This window comes from Salvelinus sp. IW2-2015, unplaced genomic scaffold (assembly GCF_002910315.2).
Source record: "Salvelinus sp. IW2-2015 unplaced genomic scaffold, ASM291031v2 Un_scaffold16331, whole genome shotgun sequence".
NCBI lineage: Eukaryota > Metazoa > Chordata > Actinopteri > Salmoniformes > Salmonidae > Salvelinus > Salvelinus sp. IW2-2015.
The window spans coordinates 400,449-413,172 of record NW_019957538.1 but is presented as its reverse complement, the minus strand read 5'-3'; the positions used below and the strand labels follow the sequence as shown (position 1 = coordinate 413,172).

Genomic DNA, 12,724 nt, shown 5'->3' with positions numbered 1-12,724 from the left:
CAAGCTAATTCCCTGGTAAATGTCAAACCCAGGTTCTTTGAATACATGTTTGCATCGTAGAGTGTTTGCGTGTGTACACGTGTCGTTAACATTGCTGTGTGACCAACAGGAACTCAGTCTCCCTTTTGAAATTCAACGTTTTATGGGCAAACATACTTTTTTAACTGTTTAGTTTCGGCATTCATTCCAGCGGGTTAGGGCTAAGGTTTTGGGATAGGATTAACACACACACACACACACACACACAGTGGAAACACAAGGTGCTGGGATTCAGTCAGGTTGTGTATGTATGTGGGAAGTGTGTGTGTGTGTGTGTGTGTGTGTGTGTGTGTGTGTGTGTGTGTGTGTGTGTGTGTTGTGTGGTGTGTGTGTGGGTGTGTGTGTGTGTGTGTGTGTGTGTGTGTGTGTGTGTGTGTGTGTTGTGTGTGTGAACCCTCCCTTTTACCACACTCTGATACCTTGACTGTTAGTTTGGTGAGAATCACACCTCTTACGCCATAGACATCACACGCCAGTGTGTGTGTTGCATATGTGTGTCTGTCTGCGCATGTGTACTTGCGCTTGTGTGTGTGTGTCCTAGCCTTTTGTCTGCTGCTGTTCCCTTAGGGGTGCGTTCAGAGGCTAGCATTCATTCACACTTGACACCATATCCAGCTGCATCCACAGAGAGTGCGGTTGGATCGGTGACAATGTGTTGAATGCAGCTATAGTTTTATAGGGTTGCTAAATTGGACCGAGCTCATTCTAAAAATCCTCTTCAACTTCATCCAGGTATTCAACAATCTCCCAGAATAGCTTTACTGCTCACCAGGTGGTAGAGCCCTATTCTGGGAAGCCCAATGTAGCAACCCTATATTGCTAGCACACTGGTGTGGTCGTTGTTGCGTCGCTAACTGCATTGACAGTGGGAGATGTGCTGTGGTGTGTTGCTAAGCAAAAGAAGTGGCTGTGGGAAATTGCTACTGTTGCGCTGTATGCTAAGCTAATTTAGTGTTGTGCTCCTTTGGGAGCTACGGCTACTGCTGTGCTGTATGCTAACTAATGTAGCACTGTGCTACTTTGGGGGACATGGGTGTAATGGAGTAGAGAGAGATTATCTTCATTATCTCTGTGGTCGTTCCTGAAGAGACAACAATATCGCGTTAGCTTTAATGGGATTGTTCTTAAGGGCAGTGTGTGTGTGTGTGTTGTGTGTGTGTGTTGTGTTTGTTGTGTGTGTGTGTGTGTGTGTGTGTGTGTGTGTGTGTGTGTGTGTGTGTGTGTGTGTTTTGGCTAGTCATATATGGGATTTTTTGAGGGATACAGACACACGCGCACGCATATCTGTCTCATACAAAATACTCATCTCACACAGGTCGCACTCTTAACACGCACAATTGGCCTACACACCAAACTCACTCACTGCTCTCAAACTTGGCCAAACTATTAACCTCAATTTGAGAGGTTTTATTCTGGATTTGTATATTGGAAACTTAAAAGAAAATGTATCCTTATCTTTGGCCTGTTAAGCTATCGTGACTACATCCAAGCTCTCTTGCGCACAAGGAAGTAATGTCATTCGAAACAGCAATGTACTTTTTTTCAGTGTTTGCTGCTAGCAGTAAGAAGTCATCTTTTTAAATCGCCTTGTTGGAGCCACCGCTCTCCCTCTCCCATTCTCTCTTCTCTCTTTCCCGCTTCTTACTCCTCTTTATCTCCCTGCCCCTTGTTCTCTCTTTCTCTTTTTCTCCCTCCCTCTCTCTCTCTCTCTCTCGCTCTTTCTCCTTCTTACTCTCTTTTTTTCTCTGATTCTTGCCTCTAATTAACTTGTGTCCATATGTACAGCCAAGACCCTGCTTGATTGATGATGAGTCAGAGTATTGGACTTGAATGACTGAACTGCTTGATTAGAGGGCAGTGCTGTCTCTACTATCTCCCTGAGTGTGTTATCTGTGTAATATGTCAAGAGACACTGATCTTCCCTCCCTACCTATCCCCATCTCTCCCTTCACCCCTCCCTCCCCTCCTCTTCTTTCATCTCACTTCACCCCTCCTCTCCCCCAGACAGTGTGGCTCTGTTTACCTCCCATTACCACTGGTCGTATAGAGCTTTACAGCATCATTTCCATTATGGGCCAATCTGTCCCAGTCATGTCACCATCAGTGGGCTGTTACCACACCGGGCTGCTTTTAACAGGCAAACAATGGCAACACTCCAGCTATTAACAGTCAACAGGAGGAGAAGAATAGACGGAGACCTCATGTGGATCTGAGAGTGTGCGTGTGTGTTTGATTGCATGCGTGCGTGCGTGAGTGTGTGTGTGTGTGTAGCTCTGGGTGTACCTTTAATGCTTCAGGCCCCTGCTGTCAGTGTCTAGTATGGAGACTGTTGTGTAGGTGAGGATGTGTCTACTCCGAGTACAGCAGGGCCCAGGGCTCAAAGGCAGCCATTTCTGGAGCTTTTGACAGAGGTCACGTCCTCTATAAGAAGGAGATGGCCATCTGGAAACACAGCAAGGAGGAGAGAAGGATGGGCGAAGGACATAATACATTTATTCTGTTACTTACTCTCTTTGCTCTCGCTTCCATCTTAAAATACTCCACTCTTTTCAGCCTCCCTCTCAGTCTCTTATAATGTAGTACCATGTGACTTAGACACTCTCAAAGTCTGTAATGAACTCTCATTCACTGTCTTTATTCACTGTATGTCTGGGCAACATATTTATTTTTGATTTATTTAACTAGGCACGTCAGTTAAGAACAAATTCTTATTTATCATGACGGACTACCCCGGCCAGACCCTAACCTGGACGACGCCGGGCCAATTGTGTGCCGCCCTATGTCTCCCAATCATGGCCGGCTTTGATACAGCCTGGAATGGAACCAGGGTCTGTAGTAACACCTCTAGCACTAAGGTGCAGTGTCTTAGGCCGCTGCACCACTCGGGAGCCCATGTAATTGAGAGGCTACAGAAAGTGAAGCTTTTGCGAAAAGATAGGCGTTCTCTGGCACACTAGCGCACACTTGAAAGCGCTGTAAAAAAAATATATATATATTTTTATATAACATATACTAGGATTGATTGATTAAACAAACTCCTGTTGTTATTGGTAATTTTGATCAACTTGTGTGCTACTCGGGATCCATATCTCAAACTTGATTTGAGATATGATTTGAGCATGATTTGATGTTATTTATCTTTAGCTGTAATGCTCACTTGTTTCCCTGTTTCTTTCCAGGTTGAGAGAGGGAGGAGTTCCCTCTTGTTTTACCAGGCTGACCAGTGAGGTCTCTTAGTATTGAGGAGTTGCTTCTCCCATTGAAACGGAATTTCAGAGAGCGAACCTGGTGAGTAACCAATGGGAATTCTGGAAGGGCGTGTGCCTGCATGCCTGTGCATATGCGTGTGAATGTGAATGTGCGTTTCAAACTGTAGCCTGTTTCAAACACATACAATGTGGTTCAAGCAGCCTCTGTGCAGCAGCGCCGGACTGGTTCTTTCTGCTGATATCTGTGTCGTCCCCTATCTGTCACCTGAGATTTACTGTGCTGTCAAATCAGTATCCTTGATCTTCTGATTTTGTGTGAGGACAATGTTTTATGCACTGATCTTTACAGGAAACCTATTGATTGTAACAGTTTGTTGAGGGCTGTCACGTTCTGACCATAGTTCTTGTGTGTTTTGCTTGTTTTAGTGTTGGTCAGGACGTGAGCTGGGTGGGCATTCTATGTTGTGTGTCTAGTTTGTCTGTTTCTGTGTTTGGCCTAATATGGTTCCCAATCAGAGGCAGGTGTTTTGTGTTGTCTCTGATTGGGAATCATATATAGGTGGCTTGTTTTGTGTTGGGGTTTGTGGGTGGTTGTTTCCTGTCTCTGTGTTTTCTCTGCACCAGCTAGGACTGTATCGGTTTGCCACTTTTTGTTACTTTGTATTTGTAAGTGTTCTCTGTTTATCGTTTAATTAAACATGTTGAGCACTGGCTACGCTGCGTGTTGGTCCGATCCCTGCTACACCTCCTCTTCTCTTGAAGAGAAGGAAGGCTGCCGTTACAAGGGCTTCCCTTGAAAAAACAYTTTTCCCTACGGCCAATTCTGTCAAATCAAAAGAATTTGCAAAAAAACAATCAGATTCCGACGGAAATATGCCTGAGACGCAAAGAAAGTTCAAGGAGAGGGGGTACAAAAATGGTCCGATTTAATACTGCCATTGAGAAAATTAACAACAAATCGAGACAAATCTCTTTCAAGGACAGTCTGGCAAAAAGAAGCATTAATGCGTTCTAACTACCCGCTATTCAAAGTGCTCTGAACAAATTGAGGGAATTGTTCACAAACATTGGCCCATTCTAAAATCCGATGACAGTATCGGTAATGTGTTTTCGGGCCCTCCCTTGGTTGTATTCTCACGGGGCAGAAATCTCAGAGATCAATTGGTAAACTCTGATTTACCACCGGAAAATATCCCTGCACAACTTTTATTTGCTCCTCTACCGGATGGAAACTACAAGTGTAATGACTGCGTTCCAATGCAATGGCACTTACAAATGTAGATCCTTCAAACACTCCCAAATAGGGAAACAGATCCCAATCAAAGGTGTTATCACGTGCTCCACTAAGGCAGTTATTTGTKTTATAACTTGTCCTTGTGGTAAAAATGATGTGGGTAAAACCAAGCGTGAATTAAAAGTACGTATCTCAGAGCATCGTAGCACCATTAGGTGCAAAAACTCGACTTACCCAGTTGCCGACCACTTTTTGGAAGAAAACCACTCGATTTCGTCTCTGCGTTATATCGGCATTGAACATGTCACCCTCCCTAGGGGAGGGGGTGACCTCGACAATTTATTTTTAAAACGAGAGGCTGCCTGGATCTTTAATTTAAAGACCCTTGCTCCCTTCGGTCTCAACGTAGACTTTGATCTGAAGCCATTCTTGTGATTATTGTGATTTTTCTATTCATTGTAAATGTTTGTAGGCCTATGTAGCCAAATTGTATCTATGATCGTATGCTATCATTCACGTTTTTTTGTATATTTTTATATCTAAGAATGAACCAATGATATCAGGCCACACCCGGCCATGATTGCAGACACCTGTGTGTGTCCTTTGACAGTATATAAACTAGTGACCGGCAGTGTTTGTCATTATACTCTGAAGACAGCTTGTCTGTCGAAAAAGTTGGATATTAGGTTATTAAATGATTGCATCTGAGCTCCTAGAGTGTGCGGCACTCCTTTTCTTTTTTAAGTGTTCTACTCCGCTAGCCAGCACCTCGCCTAAACAGGCGTGCGTTTCCTTCGCCTCCAGATCCCCTATTTGTCAGCCTGCTGTCCGCCTGGCCTCCATTGCTTTGATCCAAGCACACTTAACATTGCTGCAAATGGCTTGGTTTTTATATTTGTCCTCATTAAACATTTAAAACACAATCTATATTCACAGCCAGATGTGGTGATGTGTGGGTAACTTTGTGTTGTGTGTGTGTGTGTGAGTGATGCGGTCCCCGCGGTTATGTCCAGGGGGCAGGTGCATTTAGGGTCACGAACAATTGTGTGGATGAAGGGCGGGTTGAATAAAGAGAAAGCAATAAATGTATCATTCATGTGCAATTTATATTTATGGGTTATATTGAGGTTTTTCTTTCATTATTTTTGGCTATCTGGCATTATTAGTGCGTAAGCTTTAGGGCCTCCTTAACAGCTTCTACCCCCAAGGCATAAGACTGCTGAACAATTAATCAAATGGCCACTCGGACTATTTACATTGCCCCACCCGTTGGTTTTTACACTGCTGCTACTCGCTGTTTATTATCTATGCATAGTCACTTTACCCTTACCTAACCCCACACATTGACTCGGTACCGGTACCCATTTTATTTTTGACTTTAGTTTCGATTTTATTTGTCACGTCCTCTGCATCCATTTTGCTGTCATGTGTTACGGTGTTCAGAGTTTGATATAAACGATTCATTGATGTGATTATGATATGCTATAGGTCAGGCACTATTGTGCCCTATTTGGACTGGATTCGTTTTACTGCGGGAGGTCGGGTAATGTAATCCTATGCATGAGCACAAAACAGAATTTTAGTCCCGTCTGAATCTGCCATGGCAGTCATTTTTACATGGCAGCAGAGTAACAATTCCAGCCAGAATAACCTACTGTTTTTTGGGCTAACTACTAGTCCCGTGCGAATCGACTTCCCTGTTTTGAAAGAAACGTCTGAGTTTGACAGGTGTTGATTGCGGTTTGCTGCGCATAAGCTACAGTATATATGAATGGCCTACCTGTGGCCAGTCAACTTTCACAGTGAATGCTTTTGTTAATATTTTTTGTGCGTATGAATTGAATATTGCAAATTGCATCAGTAAAAAAGATATTTAGGCTGTTTAATGCAACCCTTGCTGTTAATAGATCGCAAAGCAGCATTCAGCTGACCTAAACGTTTGGAAATGATCATTTAACTTTCTCGACCCATAGCCTTTTAACAGTGTTTAACTCACATCTGAAGGCTGGGGGGTATTTAYGATCGTACTGCGGATCACTAAAGTATCCTAATGATTATGATCACACTTCCTCAATTAAATATTATGGCGACACTATACCAAAAATGTTTTGCTCTGGTTTAGAAACTTGGGAACCAAGTTCYAGTCATCAGTGTGGCCCTATCACCTGAACATGTTGAAATACTGTATCTTCATGCCTAGAATAAAAACCTCCAGGCTTCCGTCCCAGGGGGCAGTTTAGAATAAACTAATCCCGTCCGAATCGTCCTCGGGAATAATGGACATTCTGGAGTAATAATTACATAGTTAACATTCTCTAGTAATGCTAGTCCCGTGTGAATAGGTKTTTGGTCACGTGCATGCGATGCGTACATGTGGCAAGTAAAGGGAGCAAGTGTTGAGGGAATAGGGAATGTTTTTCCTCAACAAATGAGGGATTTCGGTTACAGAACTTTTCAGTCACAACTGGCTGTGATTATGTTGCAGCTTCAGCAACACGGACAGCGCGATAAAGACTGATGTTCTGTGGTGGTCGTTGCAGCAAGGAGGAGAGGGAGACGACGGGTGCTAGTCACACAGTTACTCGCTGTCTTTTTTTTATTAACACAGTGCAGCAAGTCTGAGCCTGGCCCGGCACAATCAAATCAATTGCTGGTCGGACTCCCCCAAGTCATTTGTCTGTCTCATTTATTTAATCAAAGAGTGTGCTTAAAGCATCAGACAAGCTCGGTGAATATAGTTGATTCGATTGAAACACATAGGGTGTGTCAATATATGGAAAAATCACGTTTWAAAAATGTTGACTAATTAATTGGTCGAAAGAACAGACGACTCTTGGTCGACTAAGATATATTTTAGTCGGGGACAGCCCTAGTGAGCATGCATATGTGGGTGGGTGCATGTGTTCATCCTTTGTTAAACACACTCTCTCCCGGTTGTGCTGTGTGACAGGCTATATCCTGTGAGACTCGTATAAGGTCTCTGTCAGGGCATTGGATCATAAACAAATCGTTCACACTGACATGCGGGTGGTGGGGATCTGATGTGGTTCACAGGCTCTCATAGGCCCTTAACTCTACTAAAACACACACACACACACAGCATCCCACTGGTCCTCTCCTCACAGGAGCCAGACACATAATTTCAGAGCTGACCGGTTAGGCACAATAACTCTCTCGCCTCTCTCGCCACCTCTTGACCTCAGACCCCTGACCAGTGGAAGTGGAAGGCGCTTATTGTCTTTACCACTGCCTGATTGGCTCTCCCACAGGGCTTAGAGGGTCAGGTGGTGTTCTGACTATACACTTTGCACACAGGGGAGGGTAGAGTATCTCAGAATATATCAGAGCCTGCTGTGCTGTGTGCTTATGGGCAGTGCCATGCAGTGGGGGTTGTGTATAGGTACACTAAGTGTACAAAACATTAGGAACACCTTCCTAATATTGAGTTGCACGCCCTTTTGCCGTCAGAACATCCTTCATTCGTCGGGGCAAGGGCTCCACAAGGAAGTCAAAAGCGTCCCAGAGGGATTCTGTCCCATGTTTGACTTCAATGCTTCCCACAGTTGTGTCAAGRTGGCTGTATGTCTTTTGGGTAGTGTGGACCATTCTTGATACACATGGGAAACTGTTGGGCGTGAAAAACCCAGCAGCYTTGCAGTTCTTGACACTCTCAAACCGGTGCACCTGGCACCTTCTACCATTCACCTGGTCAGTCTATATCATGGAAAGAGCAGGTGTTCCTAATGTCTTCTGCACTCAGTGTATATGTTTTAGGGATGGTGGAGGGCAGGGGTGTTATAGGGATGGAGATGGGAGGCAGTGGGGTMGAAGTTTTAAATTGTCCAGTGTGTGAGTCCACCAGTAGTTATTGACAGGGATAAATGCTAACTGTTTGTTTAGATTGAGGGAGTATATGAGGGAGTATATGAAGAGTTTATATACACTTTTCAAGTTTTTTTTTCTTCACGGTAACCAATTGGTAGTTACAGTCTTGTCCCATCGCTGCAACTCCCATACTGTCTCYGGAGAGGCAAAGGTTGAGAGCTGTGCATCCTCCGAAACACTACCCAGCCAAGCCACACTGCTTCTTGACACAATGCCCGCATAACCTTGAACTCAGTCACACCAATGTGTCAGAGGAAACACCGTACACCGGGCGACCGTGTCAGTGTGCATGTGCCCGGCCCGCCACAGGAGTCGCTAGAGCGGGATAAGACAAGGACATCCCGGCCGACCAAACCCTCCCCTAACCTGGACGACGCTGGGCCAATTGTGCGCCACCCCATGGGTCTCTCGGTCGCGGCAGAGCCTGGACTCGAACCAGGATCTCTAGTGGCACTGTAATGCAGTCTGTAATGTSGCCTCCACTCGGAAGGCCACAAACCTTTATTGTTTAAAGAACTTAGGAAAGAGATCGGTGTGTTTTTTTTCACTATATAATCATGGAATTGGGCTGTTCAATGACATACATTTATTTGTTTAAAATCTATCACATTTCATGGTTTCATTTCAGAGACAAATAATCATGTTTTTTTTTAAATGCTATATATCATCCGCCTCACTCTCAAGAAATAAGTAGTACTGCTAGGTTTTACAGAGTGAAATGTAACAAATAACTACATTTTTAGAAAAGAACTGTACAAATGATACAATTGTGACATCAATGTGTATTTATTTTTTGAAAAAATAGTTCAATACAGTAATTTGAGATCTGTATGTAAAATATTTACATTTGACATTGTAGTCATTTTGTCACACCCTGGTCTGTTTCACCTGTCCTTGTGACCTTTGTTCTCTGTTTGTCCGTTGCAAGTTCATCTTGTTTGTCAAGTCAACCAGCGTTTTTGTTCTCGGCTTTTCCCAGTCTCTCCTTTTTCTCACCCTCCTGGTTTTGACCCTTGCCTGTCCTGACTCTGAGCCCGCCTGCCCCTGACACTGAGCCTGCCTGCCATCCGGTACCGTTGCCCCACCTCTGGTTTACTGACCCCTGCCTGCCTTGACCTGTCTATTGCCTGCCCCTGTTGGAATATTAAACCATTGTCAATTTGACGTGTCTGCGTCTGACCTTGATTCCTGATACATTTAGCAGATGTTTTTTAGCCAGAGTAACTTACAGTTGCATTCCTCTTAACTTAACCTGCATTCATCTTAAGATAGCTAGGTGAGACAACTACATATCACAGTCAAACATACAYGATACGAACATTCCATTCCAGCTTAACAATTGATATATACCGTAAAAGAAAATAAACGATTTTGATACACATCGAAAATCAGTCATATTTTACACACACATGAACATACCCATAAGCAATCTTTTCTGATGAAAAAACACAACTGTGAAAAATTGGTTGACATTGCGTTTTGGAAATAAACTCTTCATATTGAAAGAGCAAAAAATAGGGAAGAGATTAAAAGAGAGGAGATGTGATTCGTACAGGCTCATAATGGAAGTCTCTCCTATCCCCGAAGTAAGCATCCTCATCCCTTCCTCATCACCCCTCTCTACACTTCTGCTGTCCTCAATGCCCCTCTTCCCCTCTTTCCATCCGTTACACTTCTCCCTCCCCTCTCTCCATCTCTAAACCTACCTCCACCTATTCTCCTCACTCTCCTCTTCTCCCCTCCTCTTGTCCATCTTATCCACTCCTCCTCTCCTCCCCCCCTCATCCACTACTCTTTCAGAGAGATAAATGCCTCTCATCTTCTGCTTTGGAAGGTAAGAAATGGAGCTTCTACTCCACTGGGGAAATAAACTCTACCCCATCCTTTATCATCCCTCTCCCCACTGCACTCCCCTCCGCTCATCTCCTCTTCATAAACAGTCCCTCTTTCCTCCCCCTTTTCCCATAAGGCCTACTGTCACACGTCCATCTCTCTTTCGCTCTCGCTCGCTCTCTCCCTCTCTATTCCTCTTATTTCTCTCTCTCAGATGAGAAACCCTCGCAGTTTTCTCTCTCATACATGGAGATGTTCTCTGATATTACACGTTCTTTATGTTCATGATCTCTGTTTTTAGCGATTCATTTATTTTCTTTGAGTGCCGGCCAGCTTTGGATGATTAACTACTAAGTTAAGTTAATGATGGTGTTGTTTTTTGAAGGCTGTACCGACTTCAGACGGGTGCCAAGACGCATCGTGTTCGTAAGAGTCCCATCTTTCGATAGAGGGGTCATAATAGTTTGTAGGCTAAACCGTTCGGARGCTACAGATGATTTTGTTATTATGCTCTCTCTCTCTCTCTCCTCTCTCTATTTGTTTCCTTCTATTGAATTATACACTGAGTGTACAAAACATTAGTAACACCTTCCTAATATTGAGTTGCACATCCTTTTGCCCTCAGAACAGCCTCTACTCGTCCGGGCATGGAATCTACAAGGTGTCGAAAGCATTCCACAGGGATGCTGGCCCATGTTGACTTCAATGCTTCCCACAGTTTTGTCAAGTTGTCTGGATGTCCTTTGGGTGGTGGACCATTCTTGATACACATGGGAAACTGTTGAGTGTGAAAAGCCCAGCAGCGTTGCAGTTTTTGACACAAACCGGTGTGCCTGGCACCTACTACCATACTCCATTCAAAGGCACTTAAATCTTTTTTCTAATCTATTCAAATCAAATCAAATTGTATTTGTCACATGCGGCGAATATAACAGATGTAGGCTTTACTGTGAAAAATAACTAATAGTTAAAGAGCAGCAGTAAAATAACAGTAGTGAGGCTATATACAGGAGGTACCGGTACAGAGTCAATGTGCGGGGGCACCGGTTAGTCGAGGTAATATGTACATGTAGGTAGAGTTAAAGTGACTATGCATAGATAGTAACCAGAGAGTAGCAGCAGCGTAAAAGAGGAGGTGTGGGGGACAATGTAAATAGTCTGGGTAGCCATTTGATTAGCTGTTCAGGAGTATTATGGCTTCGGGTAGAAGCTGTTACGAAGCCTTTTGGACSTAGACTTTGCTCTCCGGGACAGCTTGCTGTGCGGTAGCAGAGAGAACAGTCTATGACTAGGGTGGCTGGAGTCTTTGGGAATTTTTAGGGCCTTCCTTTGACACCGKCTGATATAGAGGTCCTAGATGGCAGMAAGCTTGGCCCCAGTGATGTACTGGGCCGTACGCACTACCCTCTGTCGTGCCTTGCGGTCGGAGGCCGAGCAGTTGCCAAACCAGGCAGTGATGCAACCAGTCAGGATGCTCTCGATGGTGCAGCTGTAGAACTTTTTGATGATTTGAGGACCCATGACAAATCTTTTCAGTRRCCTGAGGGGGAATAGGRTTTGTCGTGCCATCTTCACAACTGTCTTGGTGTGTTTGGACCATMRTAGWTTGTTGYTGATGTGGACACCAAGGAACTTGAAGCTCTCAACCTGTTCCACTYCAGCCRCGTRYATGAGAATGGGGGGCGTGCTCAGTCCTCCTTTTGCTGCAGGCCACAATCATRTCCTTTGTCTTGATCYCGTTGAGGGAGAGGWTGTTATCCTGCACCACACSGCCAGYTRTCTGACCTCCTCCCTYTAGGCTGTCTCATCGTTGTCGTGATCAGGCCTACCACTGTTGTGTCGTCGGCAAGCTTAATGATGGTGTTGGTGTCGTGCCTGGCRATGTAGTCATGGGTGAACAGGGAGTACAGGAGGGGACTGAGGACGCACCCCTGAGGTGGCCCCTGTATTGAGGATCAGCGTGGTAATGTGTTGTTACCTATCCTTTCCACCTGGGGGSGGCCCGTCATGATATCCAGGATCCAGTTGCAGAGGGAGGTGTTTAGTCCCAGGGTCCTTAMCTTAGRGATGAGCTTTGAGGTTACTACGATATGTTCACCCTCTGAATGGCACACAATCCATCTCAATTGTCTCCAAGCTCAAAAATCCTCTCTCATCCCCTTCAGCTTTACTGATTTGAAGTAGATTTAACAAGTGACATCAATAAGGGATCATAGCTTTCACCTTGATTCACCTGGTCAGTCTATGCCATGGGAAGAGCATGCTAGACCTAGAAGCACAGACAGCTCAGCTGCTGCTGCAGCAGTCAAGTGCAGTGGAGGCACGAAACAAAAACAGAGAGACACACACAGACACCAACAGATGTACTGCCAGTTTTATGTTTTGTCTCTAAATTATAGTGTAATAGTAATTAACCCTTAGGATAGTAGTTAGGCTTTTAGGTGCGTGGGGCAGGTGTGGCTAAAATGCCAGGGCAAATTGTTGTGTGTGTGTGTGCGCAGCCGCGATTGAGTTTCTGTCTATA

The 12,724-nt window shown here is 44.5% G+C and overlaps 1 protein-coding gene across 1 annotated transcript in view; it reads left to right on the top strand.

The window, feature by feature from the left end:
• Positions 1 to 12,724, top strand: part of LOC112080481 (xylosyl- and glucuronyltransferase LARGE2s-like) — a 104,098-nt gene that overhangs the window by 28,423 nt on the left and 62,951 nt on the right. The window contains exon 2 of the mRNA XM_070442605.1: positions 3,219 to 3,327. The gene's annotated coding sequence lies outside the window, so the exon portion shown is untranslated. The remainder of the gene's footprint in view (positions 1 to 3,218; positions 3,328 to 12,724) is intronic.